A 23,926-nucleotide genomic window follows, 5' to 3' on the forward strand; every position below is an offset into this window, starting at 1 on the left:
CGCTTTCTTAATTGTTACTTGAGCAAGAATGCTAACCAATCTCACGAAACTCGGCAGGCATCATGAGATTGGGACTGAGTATTGAGAGACGAAGGCTTAGCCTCAACGCGAACTCGTTGCTATATGGTCAGCGTCCTGGACTTGCGTGGCTTGAGGCCCCGTGCTTCGGCAGGCACACTTGTTTACTCGTGGTAGCTCGCACCTTGAAACGATTGAAATGTTAACTGACGCAGGTACAAATACGTAAAAGCGCTAACAAATGCGTGCACGAAACGCATAGGTAACCAATAACCTTTACGGTGCAACCCTAAACCACGGCTCCTTCAGAATAACAGGAACATATGCCGACGTGTTGCTTTGGCATATTGTAAGCGCCAAGTGCGATGCAGCTTTCAAAGAACTGCGTCATTGTCGCCATATTTTTCGAACCATCTACTGACGTTAGCATAAGGATAAAAATGCCTTGGAGCGCTTCCATAAATGGCAAAGATTGATCACCGCACTAAACCATAATGCAAATGCATAAATATTGTAACCCTTGAGAACAGGAGGGTGAAACATGAACAAACATGAGCATCAATCTTAGTGCTCATTGACAGAGCCACGTCATACTTCTTCACCGATGTTACAGGTTGCATTTCCTAGAGAAGCACGGCGAACACGCGTGGACGTGCGCTTGTGCACTTCTTGTTTAGCTGCAATGGGCCACGTCATAGATGGCGGATTCTTTTTTCGTTTCAATTTATGTGAAAGAATCAACAGTGGCCCAAGAATAAACGTAATTCGAGACAGGATTTGAGTACTGTACTTGTCTTCGTTAGTGCAGCAACTGCGACGGCCGATTGATGGGAACGCGCAATGGGAGGAAGCTGATTTTCTTAGCAGCGTTTAATCCAACACTTGGCATTTACAGTAAGAAAGCAAGGCTGTCGGAATTAAACTGACTTTCCCTCACCTGCAAACAGGCAAAAGAATAAGCCCCTGCGTAGTGTAGGATGCCAGAAGTTGAGAGAGAGAGAGAGAGAGAGCGAGCGAAAGAAAGACATTTATTATGATACAAAATTTTAGAGATCAGCGTGAATAAAAGTTTTGATCTGCTACTCGGCATTTGAGAAGCGAGACGGGACTAAATAGATATTGAGGGATAGTGGTGTTATCAGGGTGAAGACGGTGGTGAACGAAATCGAACAGCAAAGACCCTTGGAAGTCTCAAACCTAGGCTTCTTGTGCATCCCTTCGATGAGAAACTTTAGAATACCACGCCGACAAGAATTCGGCCATGGTCCCTATAGAAGCTTTTGAGACGGAGGTTGATTGATAAACATGAACAAATGTACTGAAAATGATTGTATTTGCACAGTTATCGCTGGCAAATGCGTATTCTTTAATCAAGGGTACCTCGCACTTATAGTCCAGACTTCCAGCGCAGCCACTAAAATATAGGTATTGCCCAGCCAGCGCCACACCTAGTCGTGAGATGGGAATCAAGATTGCATAACCTATTTTGAGCGTGTGAGGCGATTCCTGTTGTATGTCTGGGTCGAGACCGTGAGGGCTTTGATGACGGTGACTCGGCAGCGCCGATTATGTGCAAGTGTTTTCGGAAAACACTGTATACTCCAGAGCATTAGTGTCAGAAGAGTCGGTTGCTGGGCCTGTTGATACATAACTTGACAACGACGAAATCCAGCCTTCGAAGACACGTACACAGGAGAAGAGAAAAGCACAGCCACGCACGTTGGGACAAGCAAGAGAGTTTACTGAAACACTTGGGTCAAAAAGAAAAGAAAACCAAAACGTGTGTTTTTGTATGGCACATGTGCTTGTTGAGGCAATGCACAGCACATGCATTGCTGTAACTAAATACATGTAAAAAATGTCCGACGATTAAAATACTGTCTAATGCGAAATTTCACATTAGAGAGTATTCGCAGCTGTATACGTGTCTTCCTTTGGCGATATATTTAGGCAAACAATTCAAGACAGAAATCACCGTACCGACTAGCAGTGGGCTAGTGTCGTCAGCGCCTTCGAAAAGGTATGGGAAGTATGGGAACGCTAGGATGATGAGCGGCGCGTTGAGGGCAAGGGTTCACACTATCACTCCCACACCTTTGTTCCCTGAACACACGGAAAGGAGGGGAGCTTCGTAAACAGGGACTGTCACGCTTGACTCAAGCTGGGGCGTCTTGGTTCCTGGGATGATCCAGCTGTTAGCTGGCGCGTTTCTCAAACGACCATGGCAGTTGCCGGAGTCCGTGATAAAACGCTGTAGAACACCCTTTTCCAGGAGTTTCTTGCTCCCATTGGTACGTGACGGCGACAGTGAACGATCCGCCAAACGTGTGTCGCCTAGCTGGCGCCGCAAATCTGTCCGAAGAAGACGCAGTGTTAGCTTCACGAAGCGATTCGTCGCAGTGGTGTAGGAGGGGTCACTACCCCCGCTGACCTATCGTAACAGGTGGTAGGCTGATATAGCCGTGGCATTGGACGGCTGGTGCATTGTCCCGTGTAATGCCGGAGGCCTTGAACTGCTGAAATAGCTGAAATTTTTACACGATTTGATGAGCGCCGTTGTTGAACCAATAATTCACATGTTTAGCGCTGCTTTCCCCTGAGTAATATGGATAGAGGGGATACGTGAAACACAAGTGATGGTTCTCAGTTCTTAACCACCATATTGCGAAATTGAACATGATACACTATCCTTGGCTGCACTACACCACGGGTAAGGAGTCGGGCTGTTCCAGTTATAGTGCCGCCGGCCTTTGAAGAGGTGCCTAACGAGATGCAGCAGCTGCGTTGCATGAAGGTATGCTTCTCTTGCCTACGGCACAGCCGAGCTAGGTGCCGCGACATCCAGGCTTAAAACACCAACATATGCAATGTGTGGAACATGAATAATGTAAAAGGTAAGAAAAATAAGTCTGTGCCGCTGCCGGTGGCCACCTACAATAATTGGCAACTGAGATCAGTGCCGCCTTTTCCAGTGAGAACTTCAGGCTGATTGCGTTGCACCCAAAATCAGTCACATTTAGAACTTCTTGCAAAACACGTTGACGTCCATTTAAATTATGGTGGGTAGGCCATACGGAGGTTTTATCGGCATCAGTAGCGTACCTGTGATACGCTCTGTAGAGTCAGGACGAGAGCATCAATGTCAGCCTGAATAATATTGTAGCCAGCTCAGAGCCCTGTGAACTACTCGCCATGGAAAATAAGCGACTAAAGGCTTCGCCAGACATGTTACCAAATGCGCGATTAGCAAGGAATGTCTCTATCAAATTTCACACCTTATCCAGGCAATGAATCCAGCGCAGTGCCTCAATAATAGCATAATAACTGGTGTTATCCTACGGCTACTTTATGTCGAGTAACAGCAGTAAGGGGATAGATGAGGTGTATATTCGCCAGTAGTGCCTCGAGACGATGTTCATTTCCCAACCTTTGAGGAAAGCCTATTTGGGCCGCATGGTACCACCCCAGGGTTTCAATCCACTAGCATAAGGAAGGTGCCAGCATTTGCTCCATTCGCCTGAAAAACGGTGTGACGGCGTCGCAAAACAGAGACCAAAAGCGCAGTTAGCATGTCGTTGATGAAGTTTTTAAACAGTTCGCAGCGGATGCCATCAAAGTAGGATGTCTTACGCGTCTCGGCTAACCTACCACTGGCACAAGTATGGCCGTAGTGATTGCAGCAGCGATTCATTCAAGTGCTTTTCGCGTCAGGCGCCTACCTACGCTCGGTGGCAGTGTGGATGAGCCAGGCAACTGCGGCAGGGGAGAACCGCCCTTAGAGAGGAAGGCTTTGACTGCTTCAGTCGCAAACTGGTCTAACAAGTGGTTTGAGGCCCGATATACACTTTCCGTTGCATCCTGTGGTTGGTGGATCCGCTTGATAACCTGGAAGGTACGCCGAACAGATGCCGCGGGCACCTATGGTACAAATGACGAGAACCAGTCCATCCATCTCGTTCTCTCTAAATGACTTTCATACTACTGGGCCTCAACAGTGATACCTTGAAGAAAGATTTTTGCTGCAGTGGAGGAGGGTTGCCTAATGACTGAAATCTCTCCCTGCTTCGCGCAGCCCAAAGTCTAATAAGATGAAGAACACGGTGAAGCTTGGCCTCATCTACCCACGACGGCAACGTAGCAGTTTCTCGCGCGGTCTGAAGCTCTGCAGCAAGGTCCAAGCCAAAATCAGTCAAAGACGACACAAGTTTAGCTCTCAGTTGGTCCCAGGGAACAATGTTACATTTTCTCCGATTCCGATGTCCCGATTCATCGGATTTTTGTCATGGCGAGGTCATTACATGTAAGGGATAATGCTCGCTCGCCCACCCCCTGCACTTCTAGTCGCAATGGAGGAGCGGATGGACTGAGCTACCGCGTACACATGCGCATTTCATGATGGCGCCCTAGATGGGACATCGTGTCCAAAAGGAAGCATGAGAGGCAAACTCAGCTCCGGCAAGAACGCCTCATACATGACGCGTTTCGGCGACAGCGAAACACGGTGTGTCGTTACATTTGCTTCAATGCTAGTCTTATTAAAGTGGAGCTTCACCTTAGACGGGATCTACCAGCTTTTCTTTTTTTCTTCACACAAATTGGGGAGGCCTTTCAATGTACAAAAGCATATATGTGCCTACGTTATTGGCGAATGACAATATATTCGACGTAGAAGTCGACTTTTAAGAACATGTGCTCCTCAGAAGTATTATAATCTGTAGGCAGCAATATGCATTGCAAGGCAGACGAAAACATTCTTTACAGACGACACGTGTTCATGATATTGTTTGCACGTTTGGTGCTGTTTCTAAAATTTATTTCTCCCACTATCGTGGGCAAGCATTGCTCTCACAAAATTCAAATTTCGCACACTAATATAATATAACCTTTTAGACTGCGGGCGCGAAACATGGGCAAACATGAGCATCAATTTTAAACATTCCACTCATTTCATTCGTTCAGCATTATTACCAGAAAAGTTAAACGCTGCTTGAAAGATTTTGCGTGCTTATTCTTTTTTTGCAGGTTAATGCTAGTTCTAGTTATGCAAGCTAAAACTTACCTAATTTATGCCTACACCATCCCTTCTTCATCACGGTACCACCCTATCTTTAGTAGAAACCAAACGCCGACTTCTCTACACACAGATTTCGTTGGAGGCAGGTGGTAGTTAAAGTGGTAGGCCACCTTCGCAAATAATATGTATTACATCAGAATCGGCTGCCACTCGCTTTTACGAAAAATTGTAGCGTAGGAAGTTTTCGGAAATACAGGCCTTGATCTTCGCCCGCTCGTAAGTGTAATGCTAATAAGAATTAGATATGTGCTGTTAAACGTCGCTGAAAGCTGTTATATGTGAACATTTGCAGTTACATAATGCTGACATCCAAATGCTCCGGACCGGTAGGGTGACGGAAATTAAGTTTTCCAAAAAAAAAAACCCCTGTAGCAATTACCATACAATGATGGTTTACCATACAAGCTTAGCCTCAAGTGGCAATCATATTGATGCCTAAAAAAATTTAATTATTCATTCGGGAGATCTACGTGCCGAAAGTATGATCTGATTAGGGGTGACGCCGTAGCAGTGGGCTCGCGAATAATTTTCAGACTCCGGGCTTCCTAACGTGCGCGCGATGCAAATTATATTAGTGTTTTGCATTCCGCCCCCATAGGAACGCGGCTGCCGCGGCCGGTATCAAAAGCGTGACCTCCCGATCAGCAACCTAATGCCATAGTCTCTGAGCTACATTGCTCGGTTATTTCCATACCGATAAACGTCGTTCGCTTTTGTGTGTGTTCCATTACCCCGTTTGCGCACACTGCAGGTATGTCACTGTCCACCAGCTAGCTTCAGACTGTATTCTCGCAAGCTTGTCTCTGAATGCGAAGAAACAATTAATTTATGTGGTTTTACGTGTCAGAACCCCAATATTAATATGACGCATGACGTAGTGGGGCACTTCGAATATCTCGACCACCTGGGGTTCTTTAACGCGCACCTAAATCTAAGAACACCCATGTTGTCGCATTTCGACCCAATTGAAATGCGGCTGCCGTGGCCGGGATTTGATCCAGCGACCTCGTGCTTAGCATCCCAACACCATAGTCACTAAGCAACCACAGCGGGTCGCGAAGAAACACAAACGTCGTTTCGCTCTGCGTTAGCTCCACAAATTTTATAAAGTTTTGCTATGTGTACACCAATCGAATTATGCTAATCGCAGGGGAAAGCTTGTAATCAAGTCTTACAATATTGTAAGAATTTCTGAACATCAGAAATTTCAGTAACCGTACCGCCAAACTTGAAACTATTCGTAAGAAATGACATGCTCATGCAAATTGCATCTGTCACGACATTTAGAGCGAATAAATTTATATGTTATACACAGCTCATAATGCATTCACAGGTTAAATACAAATGTCGTGTGTATAAGACTATCGCAAAACTCCCAGATACAATGTAATAAAAAAAAATGAGCTCGGAATCGAAGCAGTGGAGGTGGTTGGCCAGTGAAGTTGCGGTATCACCTGATCCGATAGACGAATGTGACGTAGCCTTGAACTCGGTCTTGCCGAGCCTGAGCATGACGTCATTCTGCACATTGACGTTGCCGTTCCTTTTGTCGCTCATCGCGTTCACGCTGCTTGCTCTTCGGCAGTCCTAACTACGCTTGGTGTAGTGGTAGAGTAGATGACTGCACCGCAGAGGGTCCAGGTTCGATCCCGGCGAGAACTGGGTTTTTTTTTCCTGGTGATAGCTGTGACGGACCCCGGCGATGACAAACAACATCGCCAACAGACACAGTTAGTCGAATGAGCATGTAACACCTTATGCTGTGAAGCCATCCTTATTATGTACGACGTGCGAATAAAGCGCTAGTACGGTAAACGTGGTCTGTGCTATGCCCTTGCAGCCATCGACCCTCGATGCGGGTAACTGGAGCGCCACATTAGCGGCGAAGTCTGGCACGACAACCGGCATTGGCGACTCCGTACTCTACTCTATATACCGACCTGCGTAGATCAGTATATGCAGTACATTATGGCGTAGACCTATAAGGCTTTTTACTGGGAACTTTAGCGGTGTCGAGGCGAAAGGGCAAATGCCAGACGAGCCGACGAGATGATCAAGCACGACACGATTTGTAACGGTGATATATATATGTATATATATGGTACTTGGGCGGTTTGAAGTGCAAGCCAGCGGTGCTAACAGATGAAATTCATTGGAGATGCGTCGCGAAAGCTGCAGACCATATTTAAAGCGGTAGCTAAATAAAGTATGTGCTTTCACAATGCTTGCAAATTTCGTCCTGTCACTCTTTATAGCGCGCACGAGAAACTGCGCGGTTGCTTCGATACACTATATTACAAAACAGTTTCACCCGAAGGGTGAAGCGCTGAAAGCGACAGCAAGATTTAACGTTGTGCTCGAACCGCTGGGGTGGCTATCTGACAAAACGCGGCTACAACAGGCCGGGCCGACCCAGCACACGAGGTGACTGAGGCTACGCAGTAGAAACTGCACCCTGGCCAATACCAGGCGTCTCAAACAGTGGCCTAATCAGAAACGCCAGCAGCGGCGCTGCAGACGTAGCCGGCGCGTTGAGGATACCCCTGAGGGTGACCGAGTTCAGGCCGACGCAAAACCATCTGCGTTTTACTCAAATTAAGGATTAGACAGTTTTAGCAGTACGTTTACTGTTCATTGAGCTCTCACCGGTAAGCTTGTTGTTGTTGAGCTGAGTTTAGTGGCTGTAGGTTACCGGTGGGATTAGCCTTCCAGTTGCTGCCAGAAATTGCTCCGCCGTAGCGACACTTAAACTAAATAAATCACACAAATCAGTCACAGACCTTACAATTACAGATAGTCACTCCTGAGGTCACCATGTGGAGGCCAAATCCGTGTCCTGCAGGTAACTTAAAAGAAGGCGAGAAACCTCCTTCCTATACAACTGGTTTCCGGGCGTGAAAACAATGTCCTGGAGAGAACTGTGAGGAAGTCCTGTCTTCTTAATGGACCCGAATAACACACTCCTTGCCGCGTTATACAGAGTACAGCACATAAGGTAATGTTCTATGTCACCGCACACACCACACGTTGAACATAATGGAGACAACACCAGGCCAGTCTTATACATCCACGCAGGGGTACGAGCAGAGCCCGTGCGAATGCGGAGCAGTAATGTGGCTTGGTTTCTTTTCAGGCCGTTGGTCACACATGGCTTGTGAGGTTAGCTCCACAAAGAAATGAAGTGGCACAACACCGCTTCTCTGAAGAGTCTCTTGTCCTCTTGACGCACTTTTCTCAATGGATTCCCAGACAGCGCTCTATGGGCGAGGCTGTCCACCATCTCGTTCCCTATGATACCTATATGCGAGGGCGCCCATTGGAAACGTATGGAGAAGCCTTTGATATGGAGAGTGTGCACCAAGCATAGGGATCAGTAGGGAACCCGTGCTCTAACCTTTGAAGGGCAGATTTTGAATCTGTAAGAACAACAACAGGTTGAGGCGTACAAAACCGTAGTTTCTTTAGAGTTGCCTCAATGGCAACGCTTTCGGCCGTTGCGGAGGACACGACTGCAGTGGAGCGAACAGACCAGTCACACTTCAAATAGGGAATGTGAAAAGCAGCTGCACTAGATCCTCTCACCTTTTCCACAGAGCCATCAGTAAAAATTTGAAGATGACGTGCATATTCAGTCTCAAGATGTTCCAGTACGAGCGAACACGTTGCCGCCAAAGCAGAGCTCCGCTTAGAGCGAACGTGAGGAATTGTCAACGAACAATCCAGGCTCGCGAATGACCAAGGTGGTTAGCATCATCGAGTGCAATGTAAGCAGTTGCTCAACAGAAAGGCTAATGTGTGCGCACACGAATGCAGAACCAACCGAGTGGAGCATCACCATGCCCATACTTTGACGTTTTCGTCCCCAAATGCACTGTTCCCGTAGCTAGGCCGGGTCTTTAAAAAAAACAAAAATCTTCCAACCCTCTGCTCACCGGCTGCTCTAATCTCATGAGCAAGACCAAATACGAACAATGCTTGCTCTCCTACTTTACCCCACATATGCTTGGTTTTCAAATAACATCGATTTCTCTTTCCAGCCTTCAGACGTCAAGCTTTGCAAAATGCACTTTCCTGCTCTAAATCCTTCAATTTATAGGCACGAAACATCTTTCCTGGGTGATAGCTGAGGATAGGCTACGCGATCAGAAAATAACAAAACGTGTTCATACATGTCAAGTCAGGCGATGTTCGCAAACAATATTCTCACTCACGGCTGACATTTCCAGTTCAGTAACAAATTCTCTATGTAAGGTTATTTATTTTTAAAATTCATGTGCTCGGAACGTAACCGTATTTCAAATGCAGCTCCTTCTAACGGTGGTTGCTTCGATGCTTTATAAAAGGATGAGCTTTCTCCGATGAGTCAAGTATTTGACTGGGGCCTTTACGTAGACGCAAGCTTCAAACATGGGCACTTTCGAAGTCTGTATCTATATTCTTGCTTTGACTGCTATTGTATCACCTACGTTATACGAAGATGATTGGCTATATTTTTCTATGCAGAAAGCCAGAGATGTAAGTTAAATATTCTCGTTTCTCTAAGTGCTGACATTTCTTTTTATGGGATCATTTCTTTGGTTAATAAATATTATAGAATAATAGAGGCAGTCTTCATCTGCTAGTAGATTTTATTTTTCTTTTCCCTATCTGTTTTTTACAATGTGTACGTTCCACCATATAAGATGTGCACCGTGTGTTTCGCGAAATACGTTGAAGCTCTTTAAAAATAGGACAAATTAGATCAATAAATGATTTTGTTTCAATTGCTTCTATTACAAAGCGATGCATTAGAATTTAACTTTATGTTTAATATAAACAATAGGCATTTAACTTTGACTAACGTTCTAAACATATGAGCTATGCCAATAATTGGAAATGAAGACTTGAAGCGTGCCATCTGACGAGCTCGTAACCATTTCAAGAAGTGCGAGATTTTGACGTCGATAATTTTTACAGAGTAATAAATTCCAATCAATTCCTCGCAGAACATCCAAAATGAACAGCCGGAAAGCCCGACGTTGATCTCCATAGCAGACGCCCACATTGACGTGAGGGCTTGCGCCTAGCAGTCGCGTGACCATGCAGCGACCTGAGGTCATGGCTGCAGATGGACGCTCGCCCACCTGTGAGGCACAGACAATGACTTCACTCATTCGCGTCTACTATGAACGTCACAGTTGTACTATTGGACTGTCCAGTTTTACTTCTGTGTTTGAGAATGCCTGCACCTGATCATGCTCTAAATTTTAATAGCGTCAAAATATCCCATTTGTGAAAACGGTCATGAGCTCTTCGAATGGCCCACTTCAAGTCTTCCATTGGGATCAATCACATAGCTCACCTTCGTAAAAGGTTCGTTAGTGTAATTTATATAATCACTTGTTTGAACATAAGGTAATTTCCAAACGTATGACTGTGTGGTGAAAGCCATCCAAAGGAAGTCGTTTAAACATATCATATTTCCTATTATTACGAGGCAGAAGCAGCCGCTAATCTTCTGCACGGGCGGAAGCAACACGACCGACAATGTCATCCTACCAAACCTCCTCGGATGACATTGAATTTCACTATCCTCGTTTCAGTTCGCTGTTTAGCATGTTCATTTCGACACGGTCCAGCCGGCAGCAGAAAGCTGTCCTGGCGTAAGATACTGCATGGTACTGTAAGCGGCCTTAGGTGTTCAAACGAGCAACAGGAACCACGTCCATTTTCGACTGAACCGACGATGTGCTTGGGTCGGCATCAGCGATGTTCTACGTGACATCGGAAACGTGTTCTCCCATAAGAAAGGAACCATCCCTCTTCAAAATCTCCGTGAAGGGTCAACATTTTTAACAAAGCGTTGAAAGCACGAGCACAAGCCAATAAAGCTTTTCACCTACTTAGCCGAGCATGGTACCGGAGAGTTTTGCACAGCGCGAACTTGAGTCTGGGTCAGGTTGAATGGCCTGAACGTTGTTAGTGCGTGCAAAGACAGTAATTTAGCGGTGACCTAAGTGGCATTCCGAAAAGTTGAGCTGAAAGTCGACGGTGCGAAACACAGCGAGCAGAGTCGTAGCACGCGGACTGCAAAATTACAGCAAAAGCGCATGCTCTCTCTCGCGCGCGCTAGCTGTCGCAACTCCTACCATGTGACTACGGCTCCGGCAAAATGAAAATAGTTGCGAACAACGCGCCGCTCCGTCCGGCATGAGGGCACCGACGCACTTGCTGAAGACTTGGCGCTAGTGGGTTCCAGCCGCAAGTTAGAACACGCCGCTCTCGAAACCCATGATTGTGCTTCCTCAAAAAAGAAATAATAATAATAACCAGACCAAAGAAATCTGCATCGGTTTCCAAGAAGCCTTCCCGCTCGACTAAAACTACCAGTTTCATTGTTTTACCCTGGTTAAATGGTTTCCCGTTGGTTCGTTCTACCATCTCAGCTAACCAGTACGCTGGGAGATGACGCCGAAACAAGAGGCGCTACTCAAAGCACAGGAACATTTTAAGCATAACCCCGTCTCATCTCAGGCGCAGTAAATGGGCGTATCACGTCCTTAAATTTCCGCAATTGTGCTACTTTTCGTGCTAGAGCTGTATTATTGTAAAGTCATACACACGCATATTTTTTTCAGCTAACTCAAATTCAAGAAAGACTTCACATAATGACGCGAACCAACAATTTTCAAGTCAACAAATGCTATTCTATGCTAAAAGAAAGTGACGGGCGCAATCTCAAATACTCAGCGACTTATAGAGACCGCCATGGACAGACGTAAGTGGCCCCACTGACATGGATCTCCAAACTTGCCATTTGCAGAGACAAAATATTTGTGCGAGGGCTATTTTGATTCATAATGTGCCGTCTTTCTGGTACAGGGTAATGTTTTCTACCCGACTGACTACATCAAGAACTGACCCACATACTGAAGACAACGTTGTGGGTTTCATGCTTGAAAGTGGTAAGCAAATGTTTTTGCAAAATTTTATTAGTGTCCATTGTTAGGCAAACATTTTCATTTCAGTAAAATTAGCTCAATATAACAACGCTACCGCAATCACACATTACGAAGGAACCTCAGAATAGCTTCTTCGCGGCACCTGCAGAGATTATATGTGCCGTAGCATTAAATACATGTGAATACGACAACGCCCAAACTCGTATAAAGAGCCTCAACCAGATTTTCCTGCTGAAGCGCAGTGCTGGCAAAAGGTTTCAGCAGGCATGCTATCTTGTATTGGTTCAATTGTGGTATAGTGTACACTGCTCCCGTAAGCTAAACAATATGTCGTCTGAAATTCGTAATAGCACGAGTGTTTCTTAAGCGCTAGATATTTCGAATGCCTAAACGCGTGCTTCTTGCGACTTCTGAAAAAAATGTCTGACTGTTCTGCGGTTTAGAATTACAAACTTGTATACATTCCGAACTTCTAGCTAAAGAAATACTGACCGGAAGCCACGAAAGCTCAGTTCAATTTCGTCCATTGTACTCAGTTCGAAAAATCCAACAGGGAACTACACTAGATGGAAATCGCTTCATTTAGGCTGTGTTAGTTGACCCAGACAGGAGCTCGCCGTCAAACTTCGCGTGAATTCGAGGCTAGATTTTTTACAGAATGAGCAGCACTGCATGTCACGTTCTGAACTGTGAAGCTATACATAGGTCCAGCTGTGAGATGCAGCAGGATCAGATAGGCACGCTTCCAACGTTTTAGAGCGTAGCTGTCAAGCGGCCGTTCCGAGCGAACTAGCCCAGCAAAGGATGATAGAGCGAACGCGGGGTGCAGCGGGAGATCAAAGAGGTCGATAGCGAAGAGAGAGCGAGGATGACAGCGGAAGAGAAGGGTGCAGTGGAACTATGAGGTGGAAAGCGGAGGTGGATGGTATGGCGAAGATGCGAAAAGAAAAGCGTAGTATTACGAAAGACTGGCTCTACGATGACGATAGCTACGAGATAGCGCCAGAGTAGCGCAAACAAAGCGCTGCATGAGCGGAGGTCTCTCGGCGACGGCTGCTGTGAATCCTGCCCCGCGTCACCTACGCGCTGCCTCTCACGATCTCCCGATTAGCGAAGCACTCACGCCACACTTCGCTCCGTTTGCCACGTGCCGCACGAGACAGATTGCCCGCGCCAGCCAGTATATCGCGAAATGAACGCACGTATAGAGCTGCACTCAAATTTAGCATTAGGGGCTACTGTAATCATCAGTGATCTTTTCTTAATCAGCATTAAATAATCTCAAACTCTGCGCCTAACATAGGATGGATGCAAAACTTTAATAAGGTCCTGAGGTACGCGGCTCAGCGCGCTGCGGGCCGCTCCCACATTGGGACAGTCAGGCTTTGCCCGACCGCCGCATCGTGGGCCCTCTGGATCTGATTTCAATTGACACTCTCAGTGCAGTGATTTAGTCTTCCTTCCGAATAGCACACCAGCGGGCCTACTTGCGTAATACTGATTTACATAGAAGATTTGTGCTTGCGCGCTCCCCTCTCGTAAACGTTGTCAGTATTAAGAAATAATGCAACGGAAATATTCTAATTGCAAGTATATATCTCCATAAACCAATAGTAGATATGGCTCAGGCACATTATAACACACAGAATCGGCAGTTATGACCTGGGCAATTAAAGCGAATAACAAATTTCTCTTGAATAAACTGGTCGTTGACGTCAAAGACAGCGGCTGACCTGTCGCGCTTCCCTCTGGACATGCTCCATGATTAAGCGGCGTTCCGCAATGTCGGCGGGTGGCGCTTTCGGGAATACACATTCAGACAAGATGGCCTAATTATATGACAAAAGTTCGATTGCAACCCGCGCCGGACAATTATTTGGCAGAACCCATGTCACGATGGTTGTCAACGATAATGCGTTTGGAGTTGAACCAGTTTGCCGATATAACGCATTGCAACCGCCGAAACGAGTTATCTATGCGACGTGTACTTTGGTGGGCCTCTTGGTTTGCGCTTCCTTAAGAACACTCGGCGTCAACTAGCCTCGTCACCACGGAGCCTGCATGTGACCTTCTAAATGAATGGCGCGCCGGTATGTGCCAATACTGAGAGACGCGTCATGCGCCATCCAGGCTCCTTTCGCGTGCTTCTCGTTGAGAAACATATTGGTACCCGCCGTGGTTGCTCAGTGGCTATGACGTTAAGCTGCTGAGCACGAGGTCGCGAGATCAAATCCCGGCCACGGCGGCCGCATTTCGATGGGGGCAAAATGCGAGAACACCCGTGTACCTAGATTTAGGTGCTCGTTAAAGAACCCCAGCCGGGCAAAATTTCCGGAGTCCTCCACTACGACGTACTTCATTATCAGAAAGTGGTTTTGGCACGTAAAACCTCATAATTAATTAAACATATTGGTAAAGAACAGACCCTCCCCTAGAGTCCTGCGGCCGAGCTACTGCACTGCCGCCAGCGTACCGAACGGCTGGTCACGCCGCTAATTTTGTCTTCCGAGATTTTAGAAGCACGGATAAGCTCTGTTTTAGTTTCGGTATCGATAACAACGCTTTCCATTCTGGTTTTGCTTTGGCTGCAAAAATAGTCAATACGTCGTCTAGAGTGGAGCTCAAGACCTTTAATATATCATTTTTAAGCATGCGGTACAAATGGACGTAATAAACTCGTGGATCGCAAACATCTTAGTGGAAAAGCCGCCAAGCTTCTTGAAGAACCAGCAAGGCTGAATGATCTCATGCAGAATGGAAAAATAATACAATCAAGGCTCTCTTTATGGCAGTTGTCTGACCGTTTCTGAGCCTCTTTTCTCAGTCGCACGCAATAGGAAGCAGTGGTTCCGTACAAAAAAAGCTTTTTTTTCTCTTGTTTACATAGGGAATTGGGCAGGCAAAATACTGGATCAGACGCTTGATAAGTACATAAAGTACGAGAAGAATGTTTTAGCAGTGACAACCAACGCGTCAAGTAAAAGTGGCACTTGCGAACCGGGCCAGGTGCACGTCGCGTGCAGAGAGGTAAACATCCTTCACAAAACGATGCCCAATACGCATTACACTTCTCGAGCAGCGCGAAATGAAACGTTTGGGTGATGGTACGGGTCACCCACATATAAACGTTCTGTGCTTTAAAACGAAGGTCTCGTCATTGACTTTTGGAAAATTACGCTTTGGAAGTAATACAAATGCTCTTCCTGAAAAGATGGGTAGAAAAACAAACAGGTGGCTGCGCGGTAAAAGGGTGCCACGGCTCATATTTTATCCTAGAAGTCCAAGATACGCTCAACCAGCATAAAAAAACATTTTCTTAACAATGTTCCTGATGCAAGAAACAGCAAAATTATCAGTGCAGAGAAATGGAAGCACTTTACCACACCAGCGAGGCGGCGCGTGGAAAAGCGATGTGGGGTGGGCGTAGGAAGTGGCACATGAGTGGCGCAGCATCAACGTCTCTGAAATGGGATCTGTGGACGTAACCCCGCAGACATATGATAAGCTCTCTACCTTTGAGGTAAAGTGAAAGGGCAAATCGCTATGCTATCTGGCGGGCAATCAGACCTCGGCCGCAAAACGGCTGAGTGTCCGCTCCTTACGCAGGTATGTTTCTCTATGCCCTCCTGTCTGAACACGCTGCGCCGTCTAGTGGCTCTGCCGAGAAGTCATCACATGGCCTCCAAGACGAGAAGAGTGGCATGCCCGATTAAGCAAACGCTGAGAATTGTTCCCTCGATTGCCGCACATTAAGCTCGCTAAAACGTTGTCATGAAAGCTGTTCAATAAAGAGTGGCACATACCCAGTGCACTTGTGGCACAGCCTGCTAAAGCACCGGGTTAGAGTCCTTGAGGAACCCTTGTGACGTGGGCTCCATTCCACTCAGAATTGGAGCCAATTAAAGGATATTTGTCTCATTGTAGAGCAGCACATTATCAGTGGCAATAAACTTCTTGCGCGAGTTGGTTGATATGTATTGAAGCCATTGTAGCGCAAAGTAACACGGACAAAGCAGAGGACAGGACATCACAAGAGCTAACTCACGACTGGTTTATTGGGTCGACTCCAGTATAGGAAATAATAGGTACACTCATTATAGCGCATCCGAACATGTTCTCCATGGCAAAGAAAGAGAAAATTCAAAAAGGCGTGTCTCACCACCAAATAAACAGATCGACGTGTCCGTTACGCAATCTGTGCCTCTTTTTTCTAATCTGATACGCTTCCAAACAGTCACGTGCACTAGCATCCTTAATTCTGCCTTGAATCTTAAACTTACGAAACCATGGTTTACACTTGCAGGCCAGGCAATGTGCAGGCAGATGCGCATTGCTTTTATTAATAATTAACAGATCGTGTTCCCGTGCTCGATCGTTAACACACCTCCCGGTTTGACCTATATAAACGTACCCGCATGACAGCGGTATCATGCAGACGACGCCGGCGGCGCATTTAACATACGGCCAGGTGTGCTTCTTCTCTCAATAAAGCATTCTTTGTTCGCAGAGAATGCGTGGGCACAGGCCTGCTAGTTTGCGCGGCGCCGAAACAAAACGCTGGCAAACCGTACACCTGCTGGCGACCTTCTTTGTGTTGAGGGACATCCCATGCACATAAGGGACTGCTTCGGTGCTTATCTCATTTCGGGCTGATGTGGTGGGAGTACGTCTCAGGCCCTCTACCTTTTTCGGGAGAGTCTCCGAGATAGCTTCCAAGACCGAGCATGGATAGCCTGCAGCAATGAGCTTTGCCAATTGTTTCTCAAAACTGGCCTGCAGCATATGAGGGCGGGATTTCATCAGCGCGGATTCCAGGCAACGGGTGGCAATTCCCCTCTTAACGAGCTTTGAATAAGCAGAATTTTATGGCATGAGAGCTTTTTGCTTCCGTGGGCTATATGACCAACAAACGTAACCTTGCTTAAAAGCTATTAGGATTTCTAAAAACTGAACTGAACCATGGGGTGGGCTTTCATGTGCAATAAGCATGCCCTTCCCATGTTGCCAAAAAGCGGCTAAAATGTGTTGAATGGAACGGTTAAGATCAACTACACAGTTCTTCTTTAAGACACTAAAAAATTATCGATATATATAAAACTTTTTTGAAAAATTAGTTCGTCAAAAACAGGTCGTAAATCGCGGTCTATAAAGACAGGAATATGTTGCAGAGTACAGGGGTAACGCATGACGCCATGCAAATCTCTTTACATTGAAAATACATCTCATTGTTAAAACAGATAAAAGTAGACTGAAGATAAAACTCGAGCAGTGCCATGAAATTATCTATAGACATGCCCAATGAGCTCTGGAATGCCACCACACCATTATGCTATATGTGCACTCCCGAACTGAAGCGCGCATTTCTTTCTGGGGCACAGAGTAAAACAAATCTTCTACTTCAACTGAAAAGACACTTCCAATCAGATCGCTGTCTTGTAGGAGGGAAATGAGATCTTCTGAACATATAGGAAAAGGGTCATCCACTGAGAAGAAATTGAGTTGTTTCAAAAGAAACTGACTTCCATGCTGCTGCCAAGCACCCTTTTCGCTGACAATCCTTCTAAACGGAATGCCTTGTTTATGCGACTTTGCCGTCAACAATACACTAAGCGTCTCACACTTACAATCAGTTATTGCCTTGGCTAATTTTGTCTGTTCTAATTCTTTGCACAAAGCTGCAGCCTTATTTTTTACCCTTGTTGCTTTCACCTTTACGGGGACAAACTTCTTTTGCACCGCTAGTCGTGCATGATCACTATAAGCACCTACGTAAATCACCAGAAATCGTTCTTCTTCGTCGGACTGCATAAGAGCCAAACTGTTCTTCCAACAAAAAGACATGACAGACATGGTAGAGTCATGTAGCCTTCCATGCTGCATGGGCGTTGACTCCTTCCAATAGAAACCTGTCGCGGTCTTCATTAGGGGTGTTTTTGGCTATCCGCCCATTCAATGCCAAACGAACGTGGTTAGCAAGCACAGGCTCATGACTATATTTCGGTCCCTTCACCAGTACCCTCATGACGCGCTCTGGAACGCTCACGTCATCCTCAGGGACAACACCACCGGCTTGAGATTTTCTTTTAGTACCAGGAGCACTCAAAGCTTCATTAAGGCAACACTTCCACCAAACTTCGGCCAGGTGAGCCGTGTCACAATTCAGTATTCAACCTTATATCAGCCAAACAGGGGGTGTGTGGGTGTGAGAGAGCACACGTAAAAAATCCCAACACAACCTCACCTGGCACCAAGATTCCGTGCTTAAAACGTTACAAACTCTCTTGACATGCACTCTGGATGGCTTGAAGACACCAATGAATGCGCTCACCTCAGGTGGAACTTTTCCCTTCCAAAGGCACGTTCATGTGCCCGCGCATCGCTCGGCCTGCAAGTGTAAACCATGGTTTCGTAAGCTTAAGATTCCAGACAGAAGTAAGACTGCTACTGCTCGCGAACTTTAGGAAGTGTATCACATTAACAAAGAGGCAGAGGTTGTATTAGCCACATGTCAATTTTCTTATTGGGTAGCGAGACAGCCTTATATTTCCTTTTTTTTTTTTTTGCCGTGAAGAACGTGTATGCATGCGCTATATTGAGTGTACCTATCATTTCCTATTCTTCTGGTGTCAACCCTATAAACCAGTTGTGACAGTGCGTCCGTGGTGTCCTGTCCTCTTCTTCGTCCATGTTCCTTTGCGCCACAATGGCTTCAGTTCTCGGCGGCATTATAGCCAGTGATCCAAGTTGGCGGGAATTTCACTGAATAGCGGCCTCATTCCCAATGGCACATACCCAGTGATTCATCTTATAGTGAAACAGGTTCATTGAAGAGCGGCACGAACTCAGTGCATTTATGGTGCACCACGCGAGAGCGTTGTCATGAAAGTCATTCATTGATAAGTGGCACATACCCAGTGCATTTGTGGCGCAGACTGCTCAGAGACCAGGTTGCTGTCCTTGGGGAGCCCTTGTGATGTCGGTTCGATTCCACTCAGAATCGCATAAAATGAAAGGATGTTTCTCGTCACTGTTGAGCAGCAGATCCTCATCGGCACATATCCAGTGACCCAAGTTAGGGGGAATTTCACTGAAGAGTGGCATCATAACCAGTGGCACACACCCAGAAATTCATGTTAGCGTGAAACAGGTTCAATGACTTAACGTTCCTCGGAAACGCGGACGGCTCGTGAGACAACCTGCAAGAGGACCTTGGCAGCGACCATTTCATCCTATAAATCAACGTCCGCACCACACCCACTCCTCCCAAGACGTACACCCACGTCGACTCATCATCATCATCATTTATTATTCCCTTAAGGGCCCCATGTGGGGAATAACATAAGGGGGGGGTCAAAACAATAATACAAACACCGAAGGAATGGTCATATACAAAGCAAAATAAAGGCAACAACTGAAAAGACACTAAAAAGAACAGGTTTTTGCATAATTCGTTGCAAATATGGGTGGTTAGTAACTCTCGAAATTTCGAAGGGTTTCGCTCTACAACAATGGATTCCGGGAGCGAGTTCCATTGCAAAGGGAAGGAAGGATTTGTTGAAAGCGTTTGTAGAACCATGAAGGCGTTGGATACATAACGAATGGAAAAGACGATGTGATGAGCGCGCGGGTGGAAATAAAAGTGAGGAACGAAGGTGAGGAATGATATAGTACGATTTATGGAATAAGCAGAGTTGCGAAATTATGCGTCTTGATGCTAAAAGGGGTAGACCAATAGATAACTTCAAGTTATTAAAGCTGACAGTGTTGTCATAATTCGATAAGATGAAGCGGGAAGCACGATTTTGAGTAGCTTCTAAAGTGTCAATCAAGTACTTTTGATGCGGATTCCAAATTGTAGACGCATATTCTAATTTGGTACGGATGAAAATTTCATATGCTAGTTTACGAATCGACGGAGGAGACAAGGATAGGAATCTTTTAATATAGTTAAGGGATCTTGATGCATCGGCTGTTATTTGTAGAATGTGGTTCGACCAATTTAGTTCTTTAGTGATGATAACGCCAATGATAATAATGATGATAATAATGATAATAACGCCGATGATAACGATGATAACTGTCGACCTCAGATAAATTCACAGAGCCCAAAGAGAATAGAAATTTGGATGTAAAACGTTTACGTGATACATGCATTAACTCGCTTTTGGAGACATTTAGTTCCATCATCCAGCGTGAGCACCACTTGTCAATAGAATTTAGGTCATTTTGCAGAATGGATTGGTCAGTGTTAGTAGTGACACGACGGTAAATAACACAGTCATCGGCGAATAGACGTATTGTGGATGATATGTCTGTTGGGAGGTCGTTAATGTATATTAGAAAAAAGAGTGGGCCCAGGACGAATCCCTGTGGTACACCCGATATTACTTTGGTAGTATTGGAACAGCGACCGCCAACACAGGTGAACTGGAGGTGATCTGTCAGGAAGCAAATGATCCATGATATGATTAATGGGTTGAGGGGAAGGCATGAAAGTCTGGACACTAGTCGGTGATGAGGGTCGCGATCGAAAGCCTTTGAAAAATGTAAGTAAATTACGTCAGTCTGGAATGAAGAATCTAAGTTTTGGTGGAGATCTGTGGTGAATTCAAGAAGTTGTGTTTCGCATGATGAGCCCGCACGAAAGCCATGTTGTTTCCTAAAGAAAAAAGAATTTCTGTCGAGGTGGGATGCTATTTGGGAATATATGATATGTTCTAAGAGTAAACAGACAAAACATGTAAGTGAGATCGGGCGATAATTGGATGGGATGGAGCGCTTACCACATTTAAAAACGGGGGTTACTTTGCTTAGTTTACAGTCTTTGGGCATAGCACCCTCGCTTATAGACTGGGTAAAAATTATTTGTAATATCTGTCTAGAAATGAAGTTAGTGGCTTTCAGTATCATTTAGTAGGGGTAATGAGGAGAGACAAGAAGAAGCCTTGAACAGCTCCTGCAAAATCTAAAAATTACGGTCGCCAACGCCACTAAAGAAATAAACACGGACCTGGAGGTGCCAGCCATGGACTCCAGACTCGGACACCTCCTGGAGGCCAAGAACGCGTTCAGAGAAAGATAGAAACAACTGAAGCTAAACAGGAGGCTAAGCTCTAAATTAGCAGCAATCAACAAAGAGATCTAAAAACACCCAAGAAAGTTGAGCTCGCAGCAATGGGACGAGGTGTATAAAGAAGTAGACGGTAATATGAGAAGGGGCAGCAAGGGGAGCCTTCTCAAGCACCTATTCGCTGACAGCAGCAAACCGACCAAGACTAGTGCATGGCTAACGATCGAAAGGCTAGTCCATCTCAACACGAAAGAATGCACGAGTCCGCGGGTCATTGCCGAGGCCCTGGCAGACATCAACCTTCCGGTAGAGCGCAAATCTGTCCCGTGGAACGACCCGACACGCCAGTACAAGGGGTCACTTCAACCTTCGCTGGACCGTCCTTTCGAAGTCTCGGAGATTGCGTACGCCCTTTGTGACCTCAACGGACGCTCAGCCCCTGGCCCAGATGGACTCACAATCTACTGAGAAATCTAGATGATAAAGCCATACAAATCATTACGAGCAAAATTAACGAAGTACGGGCTCATTCTCATCGGCATCTATCCAGTGACACAAGTTGCCGGGAATTTCACTGAAGAGCGGCATCATACCATGTAGAACACACCCGGAAATTCATGTTAGCGTGAAACAGGTTCATTGATGAGCGGCAAAAACCCGGTGCACTTATGGCGGCCTCGCCATATTGTTGTCGTGAAAGTCGTTCATTGAAGAGTACGACATACACAGTGCATCTGAAGCGCAGCACGCTAAAGCATTGTCGCGAAAGTCGTTCACTGAAGAGTGGCACATACCCAGTGCATCTGAAGCGCAGATCGCTAAAGCGTTGTCATGAAGTCGTTCACTTAAGAGTGGCACATACCCAGTGCATCGAAGCGCAGCTCGCTAAAGAGTTGTCATGAAATCGTTCACTTAAGAGTGGCACATACCCAGTCCATCTGAAGCGCAGCTCGCTAAAGCGTTGTCGCGAAAGTCGTTCACTTAACAGTGCCACATACTGAGTGCCACAAACTTTTCTCTTGAGGGATAATGGCAACCTGCTGTTCATGATCTCAGAATGCCTGCCAAACGCACCCCAGCCCATTCTTATTCTTCTGATTATTTCACTCTCATGATCCGGATCAGCAGTCACTACCTGTCCTAAGTAGATGTATTCCCTTACCACTTCCAGTGCCTCGCTACCTATCGTAAACTGCTGTTCCCTTCCGAGACTGTTAAACACTACTTTAGTTTTTTGCAGATTACTTTTTAGTCCCACCCTTCTGCTCTGCCTCTCCAGGTCAGTGAGCATGCATTGCAGTTGGTCCCCTGAGTTACTAAGCAAGGCAATATCATCAGCGAAGCGCAAGTTACTAAGGTATTCTCCATTTACTCTTATCCCCAATTCTTCCCAATCCAGGTCTCTGAATACCTCCTGTAAACATGCTGTGAATAGCATTGGAGAGATCGTATCTCGCTGCCAGACGCCTTTCTTTATAGGGATTTTGGTGCTTTCTTTATGGAGGACTACAGTGGCTGTGGAGCCGCTATAGATATCTTTCAGTATTTTTACGTACGGCTCGTCTACACCCTGATTCCGCAGTGCCTCCATGACTGCTGAGGTTTCGACTGAATCAAACGCTTTCTCATAATCAATGAAAGCTATATATAATGGTTGGTTATATTCCGCACATTTCTCTATCACCTGATTGATAGTGTGAATATGATCTATTGTTGAGTAGCCTTTACGGAATCCTGCCTGGTCCTTTGGTTGACGGAAGTCTAAGGTGTCCCTGATTCTATTTGCAATTACCTTAGTAAATACTTTGTAGGCAACGGACAGTAAGCTGATCGGTCTATAATTTTTCAAGTCTTTCAAGTCCATAATTTTTCACGTCATTGCCAAAGGCAATGAGGTACGATTGGCATCAATTATACGACTGAAAGTTGTGTGTGGCCTTTCTGCGGGTAGAGCGGCAAGATGGTGAGAAGGTAATAGGGCAACGTGCCGTATATGCGCCCTGAGAGCGTCGGTTGCTAAGGACGTTGATATTGGATGATCTCGAGCTATAAAAATTGTTGCCGCTGTAGAGGCACACCTCGGAAGACCAAGACATATCCTTAGGGCTTGAGCTTGTAGTCCCTGTAGTACACGCATGTTTGTTTTGCAGGTGTTAACAAGCACAGGGAGGCTGTACCTTGCGAAGCCGAGGAACAAGGCATTATAAAGCTGCAGCATTGACCGCACCGAAGCGCTCACTTAAGAGTGGCACATAGCCAGTGCATTTGAAGCGCAGCTCGGTAAACCGTTGTCACGAAGGTCGTTCACTTAACAGGGGCATATACACAGTGCAACTGAAGCGCAGCTCGCTAATGTGTTGTCGCGAAAGTCGTTCACTTAAGAGTGACACATACCCACTGCGTTTGTGGCACAGCTCGGTAAACCGTTGTCACGACGTCGTTCACTTAAGAGCGGCACATACCCAGTGCATTTGTGGGGCAGCTCGGTAAACCATTCTCGTGAAGGTCGTTCACTAAACAGTGGCACATACCCAGTACATCTGAAGCGCAGCTTGCTAAAGCGTTGTCAGAAAGTCGTTCACTTAAGGGAACAGGGTAGGCAAAGTTTCCGAAAAAAATCGATTTCTTGTTTTTGTGTGATTTAAAATCTCTATTCTTTCCTTAACATGGCCCAGTGTGTCATTTGCGCGCACGCGAAATATTTATCTCAATATCAGCATTTTTCGAAACCTAGGCAGCATCCAGCCACGCCCCCTTTGACACATGCTCGGGATCTGTGCCTCTCCTAAACTGAAAAAAAAAAATTTTCACCGCCTATTTTTT

The 23,926-nt window shown here is 45.9% G+C and overlaps 1 long non-coding RNA gene across 1 annotated transcript in view; it reads right to left on the minus strand.

Moving 5' to 3' along the window:
• The window catches only part of LOC140214216 (uncharacterized), a 359,561-nt gene that overhangs the window by 250,866 nt on the left and 84,769 nt on the right, over positions 1-23,926 (minus strand). Inside the window, exon 2 of the long non-coding RNA XR_011891138.1 lies at positions 18,362-18,418. This is a non-coding gene — a long non-coding RNA (uncharacterized lncRNA). The remainder of the gene's footprint in view (positions 1-18,361; positions 18,419-23,926) is intronic.

Source organism: Dermacentor andersoni, chromosome 11, assembly GCF_023375885.2.
Source record: "Dermacentor andersoni chromosome 11, qqDerAnde1_hic_scaffold, whole genome shotgun sequence".
Taxonomy (NCBI): domain Eukaryota; kingdom Metazoa; phylum Arthropoda; class Arachnida; order Ixodida; family Ixodidae; genus Dermacentor; species Dermacentor andersoni.